Here is a 20,595-nt window from a genome sequence, read left to right on the forward strand (position 1 = left end):
GTTTATCAATGTAAATACGTCCAGTTTAGAGAATTACGGTTTGTTTGATAAAAAAATATTTATGATAAGTAGTTTTGATTGATATCACAACGATTGGCGAAGAAGAATATGAAAGTCATGGTATTTACAGTAATTACAAAAAGCGCAAGACAGATCTTGCCTTCATGAAATTCAGGATCAAGATAACACTGCGTCGATGGAATGAACTGCTCTTTGCATTATGGGGTGTAAAAGAAGAAGATATTTTGTACAATTATTCATGCAATGTATTTGTAAAATACAAACACTTGTTTTTTACCATTTGAGTTATAGTTAGCATGTGTAAGACGGAGGATATCGTGCGGTGGGGACGACAAAACGAAGGCGATACTGGAATGAGCATATAAACAGAATGTCAGAAGACAGACTTCCGCGTATTGCCCTTCAAGGAAACCCTGAAGGACGCAGACCCCCAGGCAGACCTTCAAAAAGGTGGAAAAATATCAAAGAGTCAACATCCCAAGAGCGACAGGCGGAGGCATAAACAGATCCTTTGGATTTACAAAAAGAAGAAGAAGAGTTAAATTTATTTTAGTTTCGTAAGCTTTGCTTCCATCTTCGGGTCTAAATATAAACATTTTTCATATTAAGAAGTTTTTTCATTGCCACCCACCCTGTATTTATTAAATAAGCTTTTGAGATATTGCTTTATCGCGAGCGACGCGACGCGTATAACAAAACTATACTGACGACTCGGTTTTTGACGACGTTATAAGGTCATGTATTGCACATATGAACCGCAATTGACCTGCGGTCTACTACTCCTAATTGATCGTCAAAAATGTCAATACAAGAGACATATTTTACGACATGGAATCACTAATTTAATGGTATGCTTCATAGAATTGCTACTCGCAACTACTCACAGCGCTGCGGTCTAGTCGGTGTGGTCGGTAGCCACGCATGTGCAATGAGCAAGTATGCACTTTTAAATTATTAGTACTGTTGCACATAAACAATATTGGACGCATATTATTTTGAATAATGGCTCGGTAGTGTTGATTTAAATGAATCGTTTAAAACGTGTTGTGGTTATAAATACATTATTATAAATGAATATGATTAGAATAATCCACTGTACATTAATTGTTATACAGTAAAACCTCAATATAAGGGACTAATTGGGGAGAGGGGATGTTCATTAATGCCGAAAGTCTATTATATGAAAATTGATTTAAAATAAATCAAAATACATATTTTTGGGAATATGACAACTGTATTTAGATAAAGCGAAGAATGTTTGCAAAGACAGGGTGGTATGGCGTTCTTTTCTCTCTGCCTACCCCTGCGGGGAAGTGACGTGATGGTTAGTTATTTAGTTAGTTTAGTTAAATACAACATTAATATAAAAATTATATGGTGAAAAAGTTTATACACATGAGTGTGGGAACCATATAAATTTTTAATAGAATATCTTTTCAATTAATTACTATAATGAGGAACATGCAATGCTAAAGAGTGATTAATACGTAAAAAAATAAATACATGTATGCATTGCAAATGCACACGCTTTTATAACTACGTAAGTTCATGAATGATCAGTCGGCACAGGATGCCAAGTTTATCTCTCGGCATTCATTAAGATTGTTCCAGGCATTCAGTTCCTCTCAATTAGTCTTGTCCGGAGATCGATCCACTATTCTTGATGTTGGCCTTTCACCAATCTAGATAGTCTATTTACATTCACACAAACCTATTATTAACAGTCGCATTATCTTAGTCTTGGACGACTCGCGGTTAAATCTACATTTGAAATGTTACATTTGTAGTCAAATGTAACATTTCTGTTATGTATAAGGATTTATAGCATATTCACTTTATATATCGTAGTCGTACAGGAGAAAGTGACCAACTAACAAAACGTAAAATTTTCAGGATGGCTTTTATGCCACTTTTTCTTGGCAAGAAAATAAACATCAATGCAGTTGGTCATTTTTGACAAGTCAATATACAATATTATACTTCCAAGTTTAAAATCGTGGGATTTTTTTCAGTGCAATATTTGGCTTGTAAGATATCAAATAGTCAATGATCACGTTTTTGTAAAAAAAATGCACTTGGTCACTTTCTCCTGTATGACTACGATATCTTAAAAAATATGGTGAATTTGTATAGTAAATAATGAATGAATGAGGTTCAATACAATACATGCAATGGATTCAATATATAATATCAAACAAAAAAAATCAAATTGTTAATTTATTTGTCTTATTATTCATGTAAAATTTTCTAAATTAGACACACCTAAACCTAACCTAACCTAACCATTTCGACTGCGTTTACCCAGTTTTCATCTTTCTTTCGCTAATTCCACGTTTCACTTCAATTCATCTACATCACCATAATAAAAGTACCATTCATTATACTGTGTGCTTTCACTCTTCCCTCATTCTTTTTGCCTATTTTCCATCCCTTGAAAACATACATAAAAATAAATTGCAACTGTTCCTGGCCATTCATTATCTCAGGATATATTTTTCTTAAATTGTTAATTCTTTAATTGTATGGACGTCTCACGCTTCGATCGGCTACAACTGCTATGAGCAAAGTGATCTTACCAGATCGCAACCAGTGCTCAAAATGTAATCTAATCTTAAGAAGAAAAAAAACTACAGATGCATTTCTTTGCTTTATAATTTCCGCAATCTCCTTTTCCCCAATTCAATCACAGTGAAGCGTCCTTGAGGTAGCATTTTACGAAAATAGAACTATATAAATTATCCAAGATTATTTTTATTATTTTATATCTAGAGAAATAGGTAGGTACCTTGCCTAATACAAGATACACTAATGAATATTTAATATAATTTATTGTATCCCATATCGGGAACCCTTGAATTATTTCTTGGTAATCACACAATCGCTTACTCATTTACCCACCTAATCAAATAATCAATTTGGTTTCTATACCATAAGATATTAGATATACGCAAACACTGAATATTGCAAAGATTTTATCTCATATAACATTGATTTATTAATGATACAATAACATCAATCGTAGGATTTTGATAGTATCCATCATGACCAGTCAATAATAATTTTTAATATTTACATTAATTTTATTTGGCTTTTTATTTTGTTATACTGTACATTTTTTATTTATTTATATAGCTTATATTGCATTAAATACAAACAATTATTTACCCTTAATTTACACCTTCTTACATTCAGTACACAAAACATTTCTTTTTAAATTCTTTCAGACTCCTTTCATTCTTCACACATTCAGGCTTCTAATCATATATTTTCAAACCCTTGTATACACTATACAATTTTACGATTCATTTTTTTTATGGCAACCTTATTTTATCGTTATTTCTAGGAACATATTTTTAATTTTTTATTATTTTAAACTTCTTTTTCTTGAAATATTTAGGAATTCCATTGATGAAAATTACAAATATTTTTTTATAAATGCAATTTAAATGAGTTTTAATTTGCATTTAAAAATAAAAATAAAATCAATAAGATCATTCGATAATTGGATTTGCGAAAATTGCTTATTTAAAACAGCATTTGAATTATTTGACCACATATTGAGTCTTTTTGGCATGTTGGTACCAATACCGCCAAAACTTAAGAATAATATAATATTTACCTACCACTTTCGTCAGTTTCCGACTCCTATTACGAAATACTTAGAATACGGTCCGCAAACTCTTCGGTAACGGATCGCATTTGTTTTGAATTCAATCGATTAGCTGGCAATGTTAGCTGTTTTTAAATCATTTATTCAGTTGGCATCACTAAGCTCCGACATGATTCGAAGCCAACTTCACGATCGCCGAACCTACAATTTTGAACTGATGGACAGGCTGTCTCTCGCCTTAAACTGGGAACAGATGTAATGTAGCTGAATGGGTGAACACAATACATATATACTTAGCTGGTTATCTTCCAGAAATCGGGACAAGAGATCTCTTCATCTGTGACCAAGTAAATAGAAGTAGGTAGGTACCTACCTATAGAACTTATATGAATGCGTACGATTGTACATCGCTCTACAAGTATGTATATTGTAATGTGTACTACATTTTCTCACTTATACTCACTGAACGACGTGTAATGTGTGTAATTAAAATAAAATAAAAGGAGCATTATTCAAACAAAATATAGAAAAATCCATAGTACTATATAATTGTAAATAAGTATAAGTTCTTTGGACATGTGGAAAGAATTAATAGCGACAGAATGGCTAAGTATGCACATTGTAGATCCTTCTTTTTTTCAATTTCATTGCTTCAAAAGTAAAAAAAAAATGTGCAATTTCCATTTTCTTTCTTTTCCATTTAACCATACCGAGCTACTATAACACGTGGCAAACTACAACTTGTAGTCTTATAAAATAAAATAAAGTTCAAAATCAATGTTTTCCATTTCATCATTGTTCCTTAAATTGTTGGTATTTTCATTAATTCATAAGCATTGTGAAATTAAACATGATTTAAATTTAATTTAATATTAAAATTAAACAATTCAAAACGCAATAATACGCTGTGCACGTGATATAATTATTACGCAAAATATTATTGAAAAGTTTCAAACGTTTTTTTTCAAGCAACCAACAATTTAGCGTCGGGACAAGCCTAAATCCGACCACGAACTCCCAACACCCACTCCAGCTGCCAACTGGAATTAGACTCGGCTGTCGTTTGTCAACTCGTGTGCAGATTTATCGCAATTTATTCCAGACATTTCGCATTATGTCCCGAGGTTCATTTTTACCTTTTCCTCAGCCATTCCGTCTGCGTCCGACTTGCTCCTTTTTCCCGCTCAGTTCTGGTTCGTGTTTCTGAGCAAACATGGCGTCAAAGGGCACACAACCCAATATCCAATTAGTTTTTTCAACATCTCAACATACATTTGGTCCTGCTTTATAACAGCATTATCGATAAAATTAAGAAAGGTGTGTTGAAATGGTTTGGACATGTCGTAGTCGTACAGGAGAAAGTGACCAACTACCTAAACGTAAAATGTTCAGGAGGGCCATTTAAGTCACTTTTGCTTGGCAAGAAAATAAACATCAATGCAGTTAGTCATTTTTAACAAATCAATATATTATACTTTCAAGTTTAAAATCCTTGGCATGATCAGGTATGTCAAATACTTGAAAGCGTTCAAGTTAGGAGTTGTAATAATCGGCGGGTATGTATGAGGAGATGGATGAACGTGGAAGAGGCGACGAATGTTTGCAAAGACAGAGTGGTGTGGCGTTCTATTCTCTCTGCTTACCCCTGCGGGGAAGCAGCGGGAAGGTTAGTTAGTTAGTAAGTTTTTATATAACAGCCTTTTATGGCTCGAGTACTACGTGGTAGTACATCACGTTTAATTGTATCACTTCGTAAAAATGATTGTGTTTCGAGAAATTTGTTATTTTATTTGCATTATAATTTAAATTTTACAGGGTGATTTTATTTCCTAAGACTCAATTTATTTAGTTGAAAAAAATACCAAAGGTTTTATTTTTCTGATAAAAAATTGACATTTGAACTTTACATATCACATTGTTTTTTTTTGTTAAATAAAGGTGCCGAAGCTCATTTCCTGTTGAAATTCAAAACCATGAAATTTAAAGTAGTACCTTTTTTTAAGAATTATTTTTCATTAAAAAAATAAATTTATTTTATATTAATAGAATATACATATAAATAAAATAAATTAAAACTTAATTAGGAAAAATATAAAAGTTTAAAATGATATTTTTGTGTCTGATTTTTTTTTTTATTTTACGTCCGCAATTGCTGATTATTGAAATCACAATTTTTTTTTAAATCGTTGAAATCATATATAATAATTGAAAATAAATCTTTCTTGATTTTTTTGCGATTGGCGGGAATTGAACCCGCGATGCCAATTTCGCAGTAAGCGTCTACCCAACTACGCCACGGCGCCTGTCATTAATAAATAAATCAGTTATAATTATATTTCTAAGTTTGTGTTTGGTTGAGTGTTTTCATGATAGGAAGATCCTTAGTGTCCTTATTTTGCCAAATTAACCGTAATACCATCTGCATCCGCTGTAAGTATGTTTTTACTTAACAAACGCCTCCTAAATCCACTTACTAAATTCTGCATTCGGAACATTAATGCTTTAAGTATGTTATGTGTAGGTGTATTGGGACCTTTGTGTATTTGTCTGGAGAGCGTATGATTTGTTGCAAACCAAATAAAGCTTTGTCTTAGAAATATGGTTACTATAAATCAAGATTATAAAATAAACACCGAACTCAGAATACTTTAAACATATATCGACGTGCCCTACGTAAAGTGCTCTTACTACATTTCTGTCAATTTTGAAATATTTGGTGTACGTTATCAACAGACCGTTATCTACATATATAAAAAATAGAAAAAAAAATAACGCCTAGTTTTCAGGCGTCTAAGACGCTATCTACATCGAATTTTCGAAATGAACTGAACTCCTAAAATGCTAACTACTTAATTTTGACAAGGCATAAAGTTTTAAAACGATTTAATACATTATTTCATCCTGTTTTTGAATTATAATACTAGTTTAGAATTTCAGGTAAAACCGTTAATTAGTTAAAAAAAATACGTTGAAAAAATCTTCTAAGCTCTCTCCTGTAAAGTAACAGATTTGAGTACTTTACGTAGGGACCGTCGATATAATAAAAACATTTAGGTATTTCAAACTCACTATTTTAATCCCTTCTTCGTACTCTGTATACTTATACTCAGCGGTGGGCTGCAGGGGGCTCGGAGGGGCTCGCGCGAGCCCCTTGTTAAGTTTGACTTGGGCCGGCGAGCCCCTTGTTAAATTAAGAAAAATCAATATTCTCTTATTAAATCTGTATATAAATGCACTTTAGTGATATCATATTATTTTTTAACATCTAAACAAAGATAAAGATGGATATGGAAGCTTGTGCATTTACGGGGCTTACGACCGTCATCGGCTGGTTTAAGTGATCAGTGATATCATTATTTTGGGTCATATCTATATTTTGTTGTTTGATGTGCATACAAGGTATTAAGTATTTTCAATTATTATGTATTTTGGATGTATATATATATATATATATATATATATATATATATATATATATATATATATATATATATATATATATATATATATATATATATATATATATAATATTTGAAATTCTTTGACTAATAATTCAACACACTTTTTTATACGAATGTAATTAATACAGTAGTGAAGCGTGGAGTTGGCAAAAGAATAATGAAAGAGGACTAAACGCAGTCTAAATGCGATCATTGAGACAAATGTGCGGCAAAACGATGTACGATACAGGTTTGAATGGTGAAATAAGGAAAAAAATGAAGACTGATATAAAGTTATCGATTTAAAAAATAAAAATAAGGTGTTTTGAGATGTTTGGGAATGTAAAACGAATGAACGAGGAAAGAGTAAAATAAATATATAGGAGGTAGACACAGAGAATGATCAAGGAGCTTTTGGCATGGTCATATCCTTCAAATAATTTAAACTGGACAGGTTAAGAGTCGGAATAATTGGCGGGTAATAATAAGAGAGTTCATCAATGTGGAAGAGGCGGTAATGGTTTCTAGAGGATTTATATGGTATTTTATCTTCTCTGCCTACCTCTGCGGTAAAGCAAGATGATGGTTAGTTAGTTATTTAAATTATATGTTTTTTAAATGACGTTATGTTTAACGATAGAACGAAAATTATTTTCATCTCTAAAACATGTATTTGATTAATTTTTGGTATCAAAATGTTTATTGACATTAAGTATCACTGATTTTTACATTTTTACAAGTGCAGTGTTTCAAAATAATTTTTAGGTCGAAGTGCGAGTAAATGAACTTAGCAATATGCCCCAAAAATAAACACCGATATTTTGTATATTATTTTTAATAAAAGCTAGCTCTGCATAATGCACACGTTTAAATATATAAACAAAAGCGAGCCCCACAGTTATAAATTTACTTAAATATCTTCTTGTATATTTATTTTATCTGGTGGTAAACTTGGATCCCTTCGGGTGTTATGATGGTCTGTTCCGAAGCCAAAATATGACCTGGTGAGGACAAAATCCTACAAAAACTATGGATGCTCGACCTCCACGCACATCTGGCCACCATTTCTTGCTTGCCAGATGCCGTGGGCCGGCCCTAAAAGTTGTTTTTACGGCTAGCAATAATATTTCGGACGACTTCTGCGTCCCTTTTGACAGAACGTTGCGCGCGCTTTTGTCCGTGACACGACGGTGTCGGATTTTGAAATTGGAATATTAAGCGATCCGAAATATGTGCAAAAACTTTTCATCCATAGTTAAATAATTTTTAATGAGTAAGTACCTACCTATAAATCTTTTTTTTTTTGACAGTGAAAATAATCACACCTTTCTGTTGGTACACACATTATTATCATTTTACACGTACTTAGATGGATAGGCATGGGCATATACAACTGTCCAAACTCAAAACACAGTAAGGGACATTTTTTTCGTAGTACCTACGTTTTTTTTTTGCATTTTTGGACTAAGTAGATTCTACATAGTCCAAAAATGCAAAAAAAAAACCTGCTACAAAAAAATGTCCCTTACTGTGTTTTAAGTTTGGACAGCCGTATATTCCCTCATACAAACCCAACGTTTATTCCGATTCCTGTACTCTGAGATAAAAATATTTTTTCCAATCCACTTTTTTAGAAGTTCCACTCATTAAATTTACGACGTTTATATAAAGATTTTTCTTAAAATGAAAAGGTTTATATTATTGGTACCTAACTACTTACATAATATTTCTACTTACATAGTTTTTCAACTAATCACCGGATTTTCAATTGACAGGCTTAAATTGGGAGAATGATATTTTTAACAGTAGAAGTTGGCTAGGATCACAGAAAATAATATATGCCGATTGAAATAATAAAATTATACAAAATCATCATTACGTTGTGTAATTATTATTTTAACAAATAAAATATTTTCATCAATTGATTCGGCAGTGACTTTGTAATAAAATCTAACCATGTTTAATTAACGTTTTACTTAGTAAATGGTACTCACTAAATAGTGGTATTTACTAAGTAAAACATTAATTAAAAATAAACGAACTCCCTCTCTAAACACAAGTATCTACTTTATTAGAGAGGAAGAAACGTTATATTTTCAATACTTTGTATATTTAAATATGTATTTTGTAAAAAAAAATATTTTAATGAAAAATCAAATATTGTGTGCGAGTGTATACATATAGTTTATTTGTCCTTATTTAATATGAGTGGTCGAGAAGAAACATTTTAACATTTCATTAAAATTCAAAGCAACTTTTTAAATTTGAGGAAATAAAATGATTACTATGGAGTTTTAGATGTTTGCGCAACTAAACTAACTAACTAACAAACCATCATGCCGCTTCCCCGCAGGAGAAAATAAAGCGCCATACCACCCTGTCTTTGCAAACATTCTTTGCCTCTTCAACATTCATCCATCTCCTCATACATACCCGCCGATTATTACGACTCCTGACGCGGCCGATTTCAAGTATTTGACATACCTGATCGTGTCAAGTTTTCGGCGGTCTTCCTCTGCTGCTTTTTCCAACTACTTTTGCCTCATAAATGTGTTTAACCGTTCTTCCTCATACGTTCCACGTGTCCAAACCATCTCAATACACCTTTCTTAATATTATCGATAATGCTTATCACAACAGCCTTGCATTCTTTCCTTATTTCACTATTCGAACATCTATCTTGCATTGTTTTGATGCACATTCGTCCAAGGGATCGCATTTCAATAGATTTTTACAGATATATAACTAAACATGAACAGGAAGGATGAAAGCAGAGTGAACGCTGTTGAAATGCGCTCCCTCAGACGAATGTGTGGAAAATCTTTGTATGACAGAATTAAAAACGACGATATAAGAAAGGAATGTAAGGCTGAACGAGGAATAATTGAAAAGATTAGGAAGAGCTCTTTGCGGTGGTATGGACATGTGGAGCGAATGGATAGCGAGAGAATGACTAAGAAAATATATGTGGCGAATGTGAGAGGGAAAACAGAACGTGGACGACCGAAAAAGACTTGGCACGATCAATCAGAACCTAAAATCTGGCGGTGTCAAAAGTCTGCGTAATCGGAGGGCATGTATGACTAGATGTATGGATGTGAAGGAGGCGAGGAGTGTATGTCAGGACAGAAGAGTGTGGCGTTCCATCCTCTCTGCCTACCCCTGCGGGGAAACGGCGTGATGGTAGTAGTAGTAGTAGTAGTATAACTAAACATTTAATGGTTGTATAATACTTGTCTTAAATATGTTTATTTCTGTGTATATGAATATATATTTAAAATTTTATAAAGTACTCATCAACACTTAGTTATTTTTATGTAATTAAGCCATTTGGTATTGAAAAATTATTTTACCAGAGGTAACTCCAGTTCATTGGTCATTGAACTTCGTCACGTATTTAATGCAATAATAAATATCTAGATTTTGATGTAAACAGTCATTAGGAGTAAAAAAAACAACAATACTAATATTGTACGTCTCTTTCTATAAACTTATAATTCATAACAAGGTGGTGAGAAATATAAGATTCCATTTTTTCTTATTTGCGTTGTATCTATTTGTAAAAAAGAAACATCAAAATAAACACGCTTATTGAGATAAGCTGACATATCACCCCTAGATAAGTACCTTTTCAGTAAAAAGAAGGTATTTTTTTATCTTAATCCAGGTAGGAAAAGGTATTCCTTGATAAATCAACAAAGAATGATAAGAAATGAGATAGTAATTTTATTCTTACCCTCTCGCCGTGATGCGTTCAAAAATCCAAATGGGCTTTGAGACTTGGATGATAATTATAAAAATTATTATTCAACACATGTGAAATCCATTCTAAAGATTTTCATCACTGAAACACACAATTTTTTAATAAACCACAAATATTTATATTTTACGAATCGTTAACTATCCTGTTTGTGTATTTTATCATAACGTCATAAAATTTTGAACGGGGCGCATTTAATAAACTTGGTAAAAATAGTTTAACTGCCTTAAACATCAAAGCGTCACTTTAATTAAATATCGAATGAAAAACAGTCCCGAAATCGATATAAATCGAATATCGACAAAAAATACCCCGGCACAACACTATTAAAATGTTCGATATTTATATTTTAAAATTTGAAAGAGTGGATTAATTATTATTATCTATGACTTTCCCGGCCGTTTTGAATTTCGTATGTGCTACCGCAGCGCGCGAGCGTAGTCGACGAGCTTTCAGTATTAAATGATTCCGTTTTCATGTTACATCGGCTTCGGTTCCACGACGCCAAGCCATTGGCGTAGGGATGTGCCGTCTCCATTCAACAAGTCAAAATGAAAATAAATAGGTACCTAACCAAAAGATCTCATTACAACAGTCGACCAGAAAATAACACAACAATTTTACATTTTATTTTCTACTCTTTGGCTCGATTTTTCTGGCAGTTCGGAGATATTTAAGGACCGGATAAAATTGTGAAAAATTCAACTTTTGCCACGTGCGGTTTGTTTACGATAGGCAAGTAGGTACCTATGTATGTACATACATATACACATCCCTGTATAGTTCGTGTATTATGTTTTCGACTAGGTGTACAAATATTATTGTTACGCAAAGATGGTAGAATTTTGGAAGTCTGTTTTTTGTCACAGACAAAAAACATTATAGCCAACCGCGTCGTAAATTTAATGAAAGAGAAAATATTGTTATGTCAACAGTGCAACAATGGCAAATCAAAATCTGAAGAAGAAGAAGAAAAATAAGAAGAAGAGCTTTAAAGACGATGGTAATCAAATGTTTGTAAGATTGATCCTGTGTATTTACATGCGTACAAAAAATAGCTTTCGAATAATTTTAATAGGTTTTTTCAAAGATGTTTTTTTTTTTACGAAAACTTAGTAAGATGTAGATCTTTTTAATTTTACTGCCAAACACGACTCAATTCTTCAGTTTATACCAATCACGAAATAAATTGTATAACTAACTAACAACCACGCAGCTTCCCCGCAGAGCTAACCCTGCGGGAGAGTAAATAGAACACCATACCTCTCTGTCTTTGCAAACATCCTTCGCCTCTTCCACATTTATGCATCTCTATAATATTAGGATATTTAAAAGGACTAAATTGTGTACTGCCAGTTTGTTTTTTTTTAAATAAATACTGTTAAATATGCCCTCGGCACGGGAAAACGCAGTAACGGCATATTACATATTGTGATTTATAAAAATGTGTACGATGAAATAAAAATAAACTAAGAAATAAATATACACTTATTTATTTTTTACAAAAATGTTAATAATATTAGTATATAACCATTCACTGAGATTTTTATGTCTACCCGTTTCGAGACGTACTCGTCTCTTCGTCAGGACAATCACTACTACAGCACGCAAACTATACCAATAATTATATTGGGAATAAATATACATTATTTAAAAAAAAATGCACAATTTCATATTCCAACATTTTGAGTGTGTCCAAATACTTGTTCACAAAATCTGGATTATCTCCAATTACAGGAGTTATTTTCATATTATTTTTTGCTTAATAATAAAAATGAAAATGGTATTTTCTGGCGTTTCTCATGTGTGTGATTATAATCCAGGATTCGGATCTCACATACTAATATAAGAGTTTCTGCTTGATAAAAAGCTTCTTTACATCTCACCAATAGATGTCTCTAGTGAAGTTCTAGTGATTCATGAACAAGGTTTCTAAATTGGTTCATATATATAGAACTTCCAAGAATTTGAGTAGTGTGGTTGTCAATAATGGGTAGAATTGGTGAATGTTACACGTGTGTAAAGTGATCACTTAAACCAGCCTATGACGGTCGTAAGCCCCGTAAATGCCCAGGCTTTTTTTTTTCTTTGATAATATCTTTGATAAGATGTCAAAAAATAATATTTCATATTCCATCTACAATGACACAAAGTTCCCACGAAATAACGAATTACTAATAACATTCAATAAAACCGATATTTTGTTATTCTTATTGTTGTGAAATATATACAAGGTGTACCTACTTCCTCCATTCTAGCCTAATTAGGGTGGATTCTGTTCCCAAATAATATCATTGATGATCCCCACCCCTTAGTGAAATCAGTTAGTATGATTGGGGGTTATTATAAATCTAATAATAACTTTAGTGGATGCGGGTTGCATTTGGTATTAAATCATAACGAAGGAGGGGATGATTGGAACTGATTTCAAGAGGGTCTTTCTTTATTTTTCTATGACCTTTATATTTGGATAATTTTCAATGTTTTTCAATATCTTAAAACATAATTTTTTTAACCATTAGTTACCAAAATATTTTAAGGAAAAAATTAAACAGTTTAAAAATTAAAGTTTTAAACAACAATTGTCCTGAACATATTACTAGAAATAAGGATAAAATAAGACTGCCATTGTTGAAATAAACCGAGTCGCAAAATTGTCTAATGTATAAGAAAAGAGTCTGAAATAATTTTAATATAAATGTTTTGTTAACTGTAAAAAAGAGAAGTAAATATATATATATATATATATATATATATATATATATATATATATATATATATATATATATATATATATATATATATATATATATATATATATATATATATATATATATATATATATATATATATATATATATATATATATACATATATATATATATATATATATATATATATATATATATATATATATATATATATATATATATATATATATATATATATATATATATATATATATATATATATATATATTTATATATATATATTTATATATATATATAAATATATATATGTAAATATATATTTATATATATATATATTTATATATATATATATATATATATATATATATATATATATATATATATATATATATATATATATATATTTATGTATATCTAAATATATAAATAGATTATGTAAGTGTAAATAATAGTTTATATAAGTTGTAATATAAGCTAACTTATGAAATAAAATTTTAAAAAATATATATAATTGTTAAATATTTGCTTATAATCAATCGTGTTTAAAACAATATATTTTAAGACATAGTGGTATTTGGTATTTACCAGGTAAAACTTAAAATTGTAAAAATAAAACACATTTTACCAGTTGAGTTAACTCAAGTGAAAATTCTATGCAATTTTTTTTTTTTTTTTAAATTTTTATAATTTAATAAACCTACATTTTTAACACGGTTTAATACAATTCCTATCCATTTAAACACGTGGCAAACTTATAATTTTAGTTTCCTTGTGCCTCTCCAAAAAAGAGACTGCGCTCTTGTATTTGGAAAGGGACTTACACTCAAGGTTTGTTTGTATTGTATTATTTGATTCGTGGTATAGTGGTCTCTTTTTTTTAAAGATTTAAGTGTAATGGGCATTAACTTTTTTCTTAAGAATTTTTATATCCACTAATTTTTTTAAATTTCTTTAGGGAGTTTATTGCAATTCACTCTCCCCAAGTGAGAAGCGGACGTTATATAATATTTCATTGTAGGCGAAATATTAGACCACGCTTTTGTGGCTACCCTAAATAATGCTAGAGGCGCGACACGCTAGAAACGTGAAAGTTGAAAGCGCGCGTGAAACAAAGGTACATTTGTAAAAATATATCGTTAGATTATCATTCACTCCGGCAATTTGAGCGGGAATAAATTGCCACTGCTTCCTCTTCCGGAGACAGCTAATGACAATCGAAAATGCTCCTCGCAGGTCTCTCAAATAGACAAAAGCAAAATTAAAAAAAACCAAACGTCATAAGAGCCGCCGGATGTTACGGATAGGCGGGAATACTACGATTCTGAATTCTACGCACGAACCATAGAGCTTAGAACATAGATGACGCTGAACGTTTTCACTGAATGGTAAGTCTACTTAAAAATTATGATAAATTATCGAACTCGAGAAAATCATATATGAGATGTAGGTACTAGCACATATTAACATGGGACGATATTTCTTTAAAATATCGCTTCATATTCTTCTTTTTTTCCTCTAATCTATAACCTCGTCAATGGTGCATAGGGCACTGCATCGTGTATGGGTAAGCAGTAAAATCTATCAGTCTTATATAATAAATGTTGCCTACCGGTTTCGAAACGTCTTCGTCTCTTCGTCGGGACAATCAGTACACCAGCATCCAAACAACACTACACATTACTTACCTTACCATTATTTACAAACAACAGTTACACAAAATATTTATCACGTTTGTTTTTGGTCGACCCGAGGACCAATATGCACAAAAGAATATAAATTTTGTTTTACATCAAAAGATCTGGGATCTATATTTTTTAACATAAACTGAACGACGAATGATAAAGTTTTAGATCTGGGATTTCGAATATGATATTATAATTAAGTTTGTGTAAGATAAAGTAAATAGGAAAAAATAGTAAAAATGAAACGATCATGAGCATGTATTATTTTTGCTTATATCACAACATATACGTATAATACATTTTATGATGTAGAACATCTTGTAACATTTTTAAAAATGTGTGTTTAATTAAAATTCAAGAGTAAAGTTAAAGTATTGCAAGGTACGTTATAATTAGCATGTTATTCATATGTACTAAGATATTTTATAATAAATGGTAGGTACCTTGCTAAAAGAATTCATAACTTAGTTAAGCGTGCTCAGCGTATTAAGTTTTGTCGGTGAAACCCAGCCATTGAGTACCTACCCACGATAGACAACTGAAACGGAAGAGCGTTCCTACCTTGTGATATTAATAGTAATATTTCAGTTACTTTTTTATGCCGCCATATTTCGTCTGTCAATTTTTCTTTTCTTTTTACATTGTATCCACTACACCTCCCCTCTTGTCTTTTGAAATCTAAGAGCATCTGTTGTTTTCCGTCTTCATTAATAAAATGATTATTAATGTTGGCCCATGAAAGGGTGATTGTGTAACCGAATACAAGGTTAGCAGGAATGTAACTTTGGTCATGTCGTCATTAAAGTGTCATATCTTTTGGATTCTAGAGATACGATGTATTGGCCCTATTTGACAATGTCAAAAGGAAAGTTTTGGAAAGTGGATTCAATTACCTTGTACGAGCTGCATGTTTAAATAAGGTAGTTTGTCATTTAAGAGGTATTCAAGAATAAATTCCGACCTCCACGAATATGACGTGACAGTTTTTATCTATATATCGCTTAATATGATTGCTTATTTAATCTTATATTAAGATATACAACAACTAAAATATACATATATTCATCTCACTCCCTAGTGCAGCGGTTAGTTCGTTTGTTTGCCGTGCTGGTGGTCCCAAGATGGATTCCCAGGGGGTCAAAATAAATATAAGTGATATTTATTATAATTTATATTTGAAGCACTAACTTTGTGATTTTAAAACAAAGTTACATTTAAATTATGATATTTATTATTTATAACACTGTACTGGTATGTGAAGCACAGGACTGATAACATTGCCTTCATGTAATTAAAGATCAAGTGCCCTATGCACCATCGGGCGCGGATAAGGCTTAGATACTACTACTACCAACACACCCTCAGTATAGAACATAACACCAATCTGTATTTGCAAACAATAATTTCCTCTACAACATTCGTGCATCTCCTCATACATATCCGCCGATTATTCCGACTCCTGACCTGATCCCAGGCCCCGTGGCGTAGTTGGGTAGACGCTCGACTTAACTACGTAACTGGCGTCGCGGGTTCGATTCCTGCCAATTGCAAAATGAATTCAAAAAAGATTTATTTTCAATTTGTCTGGGTGTTTGTGATGCATTTTTCACATTTACCTTCCTTATCCTTACTAACCTACCTGCAGACAAGCATCTAAAATAGATGCTTTGCGGGTTATTCCTTTAAAAAAAGGGATTTAAAATACTTGACGATGCCAAGTTTTCTCCTGGGTTTTCCTCTGCTCCTAATTTCCAACCACATTCGCCTCATAAATTTGAACTAAATTTTGAGGTTGAACGTATAGTGGATAAAAAAATGCCACTATTTTTACAAGGATAAAAATACCCTTAACATCACAAGGATATTAATTTCACAGTTGAAATCCCAAAGCGGTATTATTTTAACAGTTGCAAATTTCACACATTTTGGGTATTTTTAAAATAAATAATAAAGGAAGCATTTTTTGTTATTTCTGCAAAAATTTAGGGAAGTTAAAAAAAATATGACAGATGCATTTCATCAAATCATAAAGCTCGTTTTCTGCTGTCACATCTCTTACATGTCATTTTAATATGTAAGGGTGGGTAGGTAGTGAAATATAGTAACACAAAACCAAATAACTTTTTCCAGTATTATTTATTTTACCAGTGACCGGGCATCGTCATTATTGACATCATTACCGATCAGTGATGTCGGTAACAACGAAACCCGGTCACTGGTCAAATAAAATAAAAAAGCTATACGCTATTTTATTGACAGTGTATCTTTATACACCTCCGTCGTGCGTAATGTAATGCCATATGCACCATCGTGTGCGCATAAGGGTGAAAAAAGGATAATGCGTTTCTTTCTCCCTGTGTAAAATTTTATTTTTCTCTTTGGTTTTGTCGTTTTCAATGTTGTATTTGATTTAACATTTTTTTATAACTAACTAACCAACTACCAAACCATCAGGCCGCTTCGCAGCAGGGGCACGAAGAGAGAATAGAACGCCATACCAATATTTCTTTCTTTCAATCTTTGCCTCTTCTACAACCACGTATCTCCTCATACATACCCGCCGATTACTTTTTATTATTAATTTTATATTGCTTTTATATAGATATAATAATAATTTATTTACATATACATTTGGGTCTTTTTTTATACGATAGATACATTCCACGGGATTTCGCATTAAAAAAATCGTTTAAAAAAAGACTTGAACTACATACAAAACTGGGGGACAGTTTCCATTACTTTTAAAAACCGCATAACTTCAAATTAATATGATATGATATGATGAAAAGTTTACAAAAAAAAACATATAAATAAAAACAGAAGAGCTTTTTCCTTAATTAAATATCCACATATGGGAAATCGTTTTTTAAATACATCTTCTTCTTTCTCATTTTGAAAAAGATCTCTTCTACTGCTCAACAGCTGTCACGGTTATAAAATATCGCATACCACACTTGCACATTATGTACGTATAGCATACCTACATAAATGTGCACTTTACAACTAATAAAAGTTGAAAGTGGAGTTATGTCGGTTAAAATTTTAAAATGTCTATTTTTATCCGTGGTTCGTGCTCTCTGACTCGGTTTTATTGGTACAAGACGTGTTGGTTTAGAAACTTACCCCAAATATGTGAGGAAAGTATCTTTTTTGCCTAAACTTGGGGTAAAAATCGAGATAAGTTCTGTTGACATTGGCAACAACATTACACCTGGTGTTCCGCCCTGATGGGAGAAGGCATAACGTGCCGACGAATCGAAACTTCATAGAAGATCGTATTCGTCAGCCTTTCTTTAAGAGAGCAAGCACATTTTCATATGTATCACAGGATCATAATCAGTATTATCATCAGCAACTCATTGGTGCTTAAATAATGTTTAATTTTCCATGGTTCATAATGTTTTTAAATGAAAATGCATTAAAAGGTTAAGTACTTTTGAATCTTATTTTGTAATTTTGCAAAACATCAATTCCAGTGCACATATACTTATGTAAGGAAGTGAAGCATGGAGTTTATTATTTTTTTATTTGTTCGGGAATTGTACAGCTTTACATGTAAAAAAAATTATATAATATACAATAGTTACATTAACAATAATAAACATTACATTACATTAACAAAAATAGTTACATGAAAAAAAAAGCCAATTAAACAATTCCATATTTATGTTATACTTAATAACTATTAAAAAACATTCAGAGATAAAAAAAAGGGTATGGTATAAAAATAGATTTTACAAGAAGGAGTTAGCAAAAGAAGGATAAAAGAAGACTGAATGCAGTCGCAATGCGATCTCTCAGTTAAATATGCGGTACAACGATAAGGAGATGCATGTATGTGGATGAGGAGAGAATTGCTTGCAAAGATAGAAAGACAGATTCTCTCTACTAACTCCTGCGGGAAATTACCATGATGGTGAGATACATTTTTTGATGTACACACACATAAAACAACAAAATAATTCTATAATATATTATTATATATAAAAGAAAAAATAATAAACCACCAATATTCATCATGATAGATAATCAGTTAGAAAATCCCACAATTTCCCTTTAAAAAATATTACAAATTTGAAATTATTAAGTAGAAAATGGCATTTAAATGACTATCGGCGGATATACCACCTAAAAAATTTATGATTCGCAGGATCAAGACGTCATGCTATCCGCCCAGATGGTTTAACGCAGGGCAAACCAAGGACCATTAAATAAGCTGAATAATCCACAAGATGTAATCCCTCGCTTAAGATAATAAGATTTAGGTTCGGGGAGGTAAGTTCGCCGGCACATATTACCTAACGCAGCATGTGGTTGGGTAAACCGAAATTATTGTAAACGTGCCTAATACGTATATACCGATCAATTAATAGTAAAAAATATGCTTGCCTTACCAACACCGGTAAGTTTCACTTCAAAAGAATATTTTTTATTTTGGAATTCATATGAATTCAAGATGTGTTTAAGGATGCTTACTTAATAAAAGAAGAAAAGTAATTTGTGATAGGGAGGATTGGAGGACTAAGGATTGCCAAATACAAGCAGATAAAATAAAATCCTTATATAAAAAAAAATCCTGTCAGGATTTTCATTACTCGAAATACCCTAACGAGAATGTTTTGTATAATAAAACAGTAACGCAATAGTTTTTTTTTCCATTAATTTTATTTTACTTACCAGGTTTTGTTTTTACTGACGTTACTGGTGACGGTAACGGAAAAACCCCGGACACTGGTCAAATAAAATTAAAATTCAATCAAATAAAAGTGGAAAAAGTACATATATACGTAAAGTTCTTGTTTTACGAGTAGGTACCTACCTATTACTTAATATGCCGATTCACCAAGAAATGTCAGTGCAAACCTTGAATCTAATAAAATTGATTTCGTTTTCGGTTGTAGGTACTGTGTTTATTTTTATCTATATAACGAGTAGAATGAAAAACTTTTTACCTCCCTGGAAATTGAAACTGAGTCCTCCAGCATGGTATCCAAATGCGCTAACCACTACGCTATGGAGGCCGACAAAATTACTACTACCACACTACCAAACGCCATTTCACTGCAAGGGTAGACAGAGAATGTAATGCCACAATATTCTGTCCTGACATACACTCCTGGCTTCCTAAAGATCCATATATCCAGTCATACATGCCCTCCAAATACGTAGCCTCAAAAGTTAAAACACCTCCAGATTTAAGGTTCTGATACATCTGGTCCTAAGTGTTTTTTGACCGTCTTCGTACACTATATTTTCTAAGTCATCATCCCGGTATCCATTCGCTCCACATGTCCATACCGTCTTAAGAGCTTTTATTAATCTTTTCAAATCTCTTCTTCATCTTCTTGCTCAATGCTGAGCGTCGTGGTCT

The 20,595-nt window shown here is 31.8% G+C and overlaps 1 protein-coding gene across 6 annotated transcripts in view; it reads right to left on the bottom strand.

The window, feature by feature from the left end:
• The window catches only part of LOC148312999 (fibroblast growth factor receptor homolog 1-like), a 160,061-nt gene that overhangs the window by 54,520 nt on the left and 84,946 nt on the right, over positions 1-20,595 (bottom strand). For 2 of the 6 annotated variants that reach the window (XM_088269740.1, XM_088269716.1), the window contains exon 1: positions 10,808-10,946. The exons of the other annotated variants lie outside the window; for them this stretch is intronic. The gene's annotated coding sequence lies outside the window, so the exon portion shown is untranslated. Of the gene's footprint in view, positions 1-10,807; positions 10,947-20,595 lie in introns of those variants that run through there. 6 annotated transcript variants of the gene reach the window in all.

Source organism: Brachycentrus maculatus, unplaced genomic scaffold (assembly GCF_059751285.1).
Source record: "Brachycentrus maculatus isolate JH-2025_06_01 unplaced genomic scaffold, ASM5975128v1 h1tg000026l, whole genome shotgun sequence".
In the NCBI taxonomy this organism is placed as follows: domain Eukaryota; kingdom Metazoa; phylum Arthropoda; class Insecta; order Trichoptera; family Brachycentridae; genus Brachycentrus; species Brachycentrus maculatus.